The sequence below is a fragment of the Penaeus chinensis genome, chromosome 34 (assembly GCF_019202785.1).
Source record: "Penaeus chinensis breed Huanghai No. 1 chromosome 34, ASM1920278v2, whole genome shotgun sequence".
Taxonomy (NCBI): domain Eukaryota; kingdom Metazoa; phylum Arthropoda; class Malacostraca; order Decapoda; family Penaeidae; genus Penaeus; species Penaeus chinensis.
The window spans coordinates 36,788,277-36,794,146 of NC_061852.1; positions in this window are offsets into that span (position 1 = coordinate 36,788,277).

Below are 5,870 nucleotides of genomic sequence, written 5' to 3' on the forward strand. Positions count from 1 at the left end.
GACGGAATGTCTCATTGTTATCTTCCTGGATAGTGGTTATGATCCATTTCTTCTTCATTACGACGGTTTGAGTGAAAAATGATTCACTTTACGTTCTCACTGTTGCGGATGAATATTCCATTTCTTCTTCCTGATGGTTTGATGAATATGATCTTTATTTTTATCATTATTATTGGTCTGGTTATAACTGCATCATTGTTTTAATTTTCGGTTAGTTTATCTCACATATCTTCTTACTTTATTTCATAGTCAGGGACTCTATCCCGTTATATCTTCAGGAATTTATCTTTTAGATTGTAATATTTGGTTAAATAATTTTTGATTATTTTACGATATTATCCATTGACCACAGGGTATGTTATTATATATATCTGTAGGTTATTTGGTTTCATAATTTAAATTATTTAAATTATCGATATCACTATGATTAGTACATTCTTTATTCTTCTTTTTACCTTGTATTCAAGTTCTCATGTAATGAATGTATCTATCAAGGTTTTATATGAACTTTAGGTCATCTTCATATTTTTTAAACATGTTTATTGAATTTCATCATGGAAATTTTCAATCTTGACTTATTACATTGTCTTGTTTATTGACGTTGTTTTTCCTTGTTTGTTGACATTGTAATAATATTTCCTGTGTGGACGGGGGTTGACTCATTCCCACCTCGTTTTATCTGTTGATGTTATAACCTTTTCTTTGTGGACGGTTTGACTCGGGATCGTGCCAGCTGGGCTTATCCAAATGTTGATGTTGTAGGTTCGGGAATGTGGTCGCGTTAACGTTGCCCCTCATTTGTTTCAGATATTTTACCATTTTCTGTGTGGGAAGGGTTGACTCAATCCCAACGTTCACGTCTTATTGTGATGTTATAACCTTTTCTTTGTGGACGGGTTGACTCGGGATCGTGCCTGCCTGGGTATCCAACATGTTGATGTTTGGTTCGGGAAATTGTGGTCGCGTTAACGCTTGCCCACTCATTTGCTTCAGACATTTTTACTTTTTCTGTGTGGAGGGTTGACTCAATCCCAAGTCAGTCTTTAATTGTGATGTTCTATAACCTTTTCTTTGTGGACGGGTTGACTCGGGAATCGCCCATGCCAGCCTGGGCATATCCAACCTTGTGTGTTGGTTCGGGAATGGTGGGTCGCGGTTAACGCTTTGCCCCCCCTCATTTGCTTCAGACATTTTTAATTTTCTTTGTGGATGGGTTGACTCGGGATCGTGCCAGCCTGGGGCATAATCCAACATGTTGTTGTGTTGGTTCGGGATATGTGGCCGCGTTAACGCTTGCCCCTCATTTGTTTCAGACTGTTTACATTTTCAGTGTGGATGGGTTGACTTCGGGATTGTGCCCAGCTGGATATAATCCAAACTTGTTGTTGTTGGCTCGGAATGTGGTCGCGTTAAAACCGCTTGCCCCCTCATTTGTTTCAGGACGTGTTTACATTGTCAGTGTGATGGATGCCCAATGTCACTTCTTTATCTGTTGATGTTATATCCCTTTTCTTTTGGGACGGTTGATTAGGAGATCGTGCCAGCCTGGGCTATCCAACATGGTGTTGTTGTTGGCTCGGGAATGTGGCCGCGTTAACGTCTTGCCCCTCATTTGTTTCAGACATGTTTACATTTTCTGTGTGGACAGGTTGACTAGGGATTGTGCCCAAGCCTGGATATATCCAACTTTATTGTTGTTGTTGGCTCGGGATGTGGCCGGCGTTAAGCTTGCCCCCTCATTTGTTTCAGACATGTTTACATTTTCAGTGTGGACGGGTTGACTCGGGATTGTGCCAGCCTGGTATTGCCAAAATATTGTTGTTGTTGGTCAGGAATGTGGTCGCGTTAACGCTTGCCCCACTATTTGTTGAGAATATTGTTAGATCGATGTCCGATACAGTATCAAGGCTTTTTGGTATCGGAGTAGGTGTCGAGTTATTGAATCGACTCGAGTTGTAGTGGTTTTTATATGTCAATGTGGCAAATTCTTGATTGGACCACTTGGTACTGATTCCTCCTATTTTCTATCATTTGTATAGAGGTTTTTTTATTTTTACATATTTTCGATTTTAATCTCTGTTCAGCATCATCATTCATTTTATATTAATAGAATATATCCAATTTGGTCATACCTTATGTTGATGCTGTCGAGTATTGTTCCACCTGTTGTTGTTGTTCATAGGCCTTACTGTATCGATGATCTGTGGAAACATTGATGGATCTCTCTGCAGGGTTGTATTTCATTCCGAAATTGTCCAATTTCTATATTTGATGTTGATGCTTCGAATATTGTTGTTGTTTGTTCTAGATTTTCTACTGCCACCGATAAACATTGGATTATTTATTGAATCCTCTCTCTCAATCAGGTTGTTTTATCATTATTTGTACTTGTGTTTCATGCGATACAGTAGACATCCATATTACCGATGGGAAAAGATTGTTCTATTATATTGGGTTTGGGTTTCGGTATAAGAGAGGTAGTTTTTAATAGATAATCACTCATTTTTATTTTTTAAACTTGATTATTATTGTCTATTTAAATATAAATAAGATACATTATCAGAGAATTTATTTTTTATCTTCTCAAATATAATAATTATTTCTTCATTATATCATTAAAATATTTCCATTGTGTTGATATGATAGTATCTTTTTATGTTTTAGATGGACATTATTCCATTTTAAGTGATTCTTTCATAAATGATACACTAAATCGGAATTACTCCATGTTATGCCATTTACTATTTGAATATATTTGACAATTTCAATAAACATTAACACATTCTTCTATCGCTTATATTAGTATTGTTCATTTTATTTATTATTTCATCAACATAATGAATCATAATAGTAATCATCCCTACTTCTCAAAATGATTACTAAGGTAACCCAGGCCTTTGAGCTCAATGTTGTAAACAGTATTACCCATATTGTGGGATCATTCGGCATTGGTTAATCATCAAAGCTACTATTAAACTTTATATTCATCTTTTTAATGATTCTATGTATTTATTTTATTTGAATATCATTCCCCAAGGTTCATTTTTATATCTAAAATGGTATCGTATTGTTCTCCCTTTGTTTGTTATTTTTATAATTTTCTTTTATATCAACTTCACCAAAGAGGTATCGGTGTCTCTATCTTCTAAATTTCTTTTTGATTTGATCATCGTTATCAAAAAATAACGCTTTCCTCAAGCGATCTCAAGTATGTTTTTTCATTCCAAAACCCCCCCAAAGTTGTTTAAATATTCGTATAGTCATTAGAATTCTTTCACATTATATGAAAATAATTATAAATAGAAGTTCAGGTGTTTTTTTCGTTAGTGGATTTTGATGGTAATGTCGAGAATTTGAAATTTACTTTACTATATCTTTTTAATTCCTAATTGCGATTCACTAAATATCATCATTTAGTAAAAAAGGGAAACATACTAAGGTTTACTTTGCTATCTTTTCTATATATCGGCATTGGCCGTTTTTTTTAAATAAGCTATCATTATTATTCTTATTTTAGAAAGCCAAGTATTGTTAAATGATTAGTGACCAAGCAAGATATTGTACATGTCATATTCAGAGACCGAAACCCCATTGATAGTAGAAAGAAATGAGGTTGGAGGATGATTTATCATCAATAGATCTCTTAGAGATGAAGCATACAAAAATAAACTGCAAGCGATATAATATTAAAATTTGTTATAGCCAATCAGTATGACGGTTGAGAATATTTTGAAGGCAACACCACACTTCTAAGAAAAATGAATGCGAATATATTCGAACATATTAAGCATATATATTCGTTACAATTTGGTGTATTTAAAATTATATAAATTCGTTATCTTTATCACAAGATTCTTCCACATGAGATAAATGGATCAAAGAAGTAATGATAAAATAGTTTTTAGATATAATATCTATATTCCTTTTGTAGCGTATTATTATTCGTAATATTACATTGTAGTTTTTTTATTATATCATCAATATCGGTCGATATATCTGGTATTTATTTTTGGAATCGATATCGAGTTATCGTTTATCCTAGACTTAAGTTTTTCTTCTTGTATAATAGTTTTACATTTTTTGATAAAATAAATCAAATTTTTCAGTGTTAAAATTAGGACCCAAATATCAGGAAGAAATAAATCATCAAAATTCAAAGAGTTTGTTTGAACAAATTTTCATCAAATCTGTCTTTTAGATATATGTTTATTATCATATAAATATTCAAATGAATCTTTGATATATGAGGTGGCTAATTTCGTTAAATACCTATCTCATCGATATAGATGGATCAATATTAAAGGAGAAGAAATTACCCTTGAGTTCTTCTTTCAATGTTCTGGTTATCGATGTTATGATTTTAATCCGGAAAAAATAAAATCTGAAAGATTATGAATGGTACCCGTCAATAGAAAATAGCTCGTCACTATCCTCGGATTAAAAATAGGAAGTAATCCAGAATACATAGATCTAACCTCTTAATAATATCAATCTTTTCAAATATTCGAGTAGTTCATATTTAGAGTTGTTGTCGATCCTTGGACTATGTCAATATTATCACGATCTCGAATTGTGGGAAAATTTTTGCACTATTTCTTATTGAATTACTATTGACATAATGAGTGATAATCTGAATAGGGAATTGTATATTTATATCAGATAATTATTATATTTTTTAATAGGGGACGAAAAACATTGAATATCGGTTCTGTTTAAAGCGGGGTGTCATGTTACTAAGGATCAAAGTTAGAAAACATAAATTTGTTGTTAGAATCACGTCTTGATAAACTTTCATTTTCAAATCTATCTCATCTATAACATGTTGTGTTTACTGTATTGTTAGAGGGGAGTTATTCGAACCATGTATATATATTTTAAACACACACCAAGATTAACGGTTTTTATATCTTACGTATTTTCATAATTTCGGAAAGTAAAGTTATTAATATCGTTATTATATAATCTAGTGCTCCATCTGAATAAGTAAAGATATAATTATTATTATCATGACTTTTAAATAATAATTAATTAGGATTATATATATGAATGTAACATGATGCGCATAATTAAAGAATTTTTTATTTACGAATAATGATATATTGCTTATCCGGCGCAAAGATTGGCATCTCACTGGAATCACATCTTGTTAAATTATATATTTCTTGGTAATGTTGATTTAATATACAATTACATAGAAAAGATTATTTGGAATCATCATTAGTTATAGGTCATTATTTATTGTCATCAATAGGGTGACACCTTATTATTTAGAGTCTGGTGATTCGTATATACTCATTGATAATATCTAAAAATATATTTCATGTGTTATATTACAAGACATTATGATATTTATTCTAATATAAATCAAGAAAATGTCTCTTCCAAACAATGATATATATTGATCATTGAATTATATAGTTTAAAAGTTATATCCGTATATTAATTTACCATATGGGTGCTTTAATATAACAATCATCATCTAGATAATTGCATATATCAATCTGGCGATAGCGTTACTTGTGAATGCTTTGTTTATCTCATTCTTATGGACTGGACAAGTAGGGGTGTTATTTTGTCAATATCGAATTTAACAAGACCGGGATTGATATAAGGATCCCTATATTGTAAATATTATCAAAAGTAGTGGTATAATCCTCACTATCAATAATTATAACGAAACATATTTCTTTAAATTAAAAATAACGATTTCATATTCTTTTTATTCTGATCACTCCTAGAGTTATTTTTAAATACTTGTTTTGTCGCAGTCACTCTGATCAATATCTGCTGTTCTTCATTTGTATTTTGATCAAGTATTTTCTTTTTCCAGGTGGTATTATCTCTACTTCTTCATTTTCTGTTAAATATAC